A 1,470-nucleotide genomic window follows, 5' to 3' on the forward strand; every position below is an offset into this window, starting at 1 on the left:
AGCGGAAGGAGGGACTTGAACCCTCAACCTCAGCCTTGGCAAGGCTATGCTCTACCATTAAGCTATTTCCGCCAGCGGGGCAACATCAAGCAGCGAAGCACTACTGAGCAATTCACGTATCACTTGATACGGACGACTTCTGTTTTTCCGCCGGACACAGTCTTGACCTCCGATCGAGCTACGAACACGAGTAGATAGGCGGTTAGGGGGGGAGAGGGGCGGCTGGGCCTGCCTTTTCAATCAATCTCCGGCCGCTCAGTGCCGCTATTGGTGCGAGTTGTAAGGAGTCTTGGTCTCGAGTCAAGCTGGGGCGTCATTTCATTCTCGTAACGGGAAGGAGTGCACCGAAGACAGACAAGTTGCTCCTCGCAGCGGCGGCATCTGTCTTTGAAGTTCAGTCATTTCCTAAGACGGCTCCTCTTTATTCTACGATAATCCAAGCTGCAGCGGCACCTCACGAACTTCTTACTGGGGCAGCAGAAGAAACTCCTGCGCGTCGCTAACGCAGCAAGAAAACTCCTGCGCGAACAAGCTTAGGAAAGAATAGATTGAAGAGTCTCAATTAGCTGTTGCTTGTTGGAGGCGAAGCCCTTTACGTTGCTTGTTGGGTTTGTTCTAAGTCAAAGCCATTTGATTGATTCAAGTTCCGTGCTGCTCACCACTCCTCGAGGCCAAGGACGGGGTCGAACCGTCATTCCAGGATTTGCAGTCCGATACATTTCCATTATGTTACCTAGCCAAACCCGCCACCTCATGTGCCAAAGTCAAACGGTTGTTCTTCTTCTCCGCTCCCTCTTTTCTACATATGCTAGGCGGGTTACCAGAGAAGAGGGGACAACTTCTTTCTCCTTTGCCTTGCTCAATCTTCCCTTTCTGATTGAAAGTAGCAAGCCACTCTACTACTGGTACAGAGGCAGATAGAAGGTTGCTCATCCAGCCCAGCGGATCCATTGTTTATGCGGCAGTGCAATGCAGCTGAAAAAGGTAGCCCCTTTCCTTTAGTAAGGTATAGGTTGGGAAAAACTCCAAAACTAGGGTTCAAAAAAGCTTACCTTATATTATAGAAAAGTTTTAGAAAGGGGCACCCCTACTATACCCCTAAACTACAAGCTAGCGCGCAACGGCTGAAAAGCCGTTGTTGCTTGCTGCTTGCAGGCTCGAAAATCTCTCTTTCGCTCTCCTCCCTGTCTAAATTCTGATTGATTAGCTTCTTCCTTCGCGCAAGCGCTTGGTTCGCCCCTTGTTGTGTTGCATTTTGTGATCTTCCGCTTCAGTCTGCGTTTTTCGGATATAGGGACCCGACGTTGATTTCCGATTGAAATGTCAGCTCCTATTCACTTCAAACAGAAAACAAATAGATTCTAAAAAGCTATTTCGTTACTGTTAGAAATGGGCGGCCCATCTGGTTAGTTCAGCTATCACTGCTGGAAGCCCCTGCGGTTGTTCGGCTGCGTACTCCCCGTCTGCCTA

General features: G+C 49.3%; 1 non-coding gene across 1 annotated transcript; it reads right to left on the bottom strand.

Annotated features, from left to right (window-relative positions):
* Positions 1 to 72, bottom strand: TRNAG-GCC. The gene has a single exon. It is a non-coding gene; the product is annotated as a tRNA-Gly (tRNA).
* Between the last annotated feature and the right edge of the window lie 1,398 nt (positions 73 to 1,470).

The sequence above is a fragment of the Ipomoea nil genome, unplaced genomic scaffold (assembly GCF_001879475.1).
Source record: "Ipomoea nil cultivar Tokyo-kokei standard unplaced genomic scaffold, Asagao_1.1 scaffold0216, whole genome shotgun sequence".
Taxonomy (NCBI): domain Eukaryota; kingdom Viridiplantae; phylum Streptophyta; class Magnoliopsida; order Solanales; family Convolvulaceae; genus Ipomoea; species Ipomoea nil.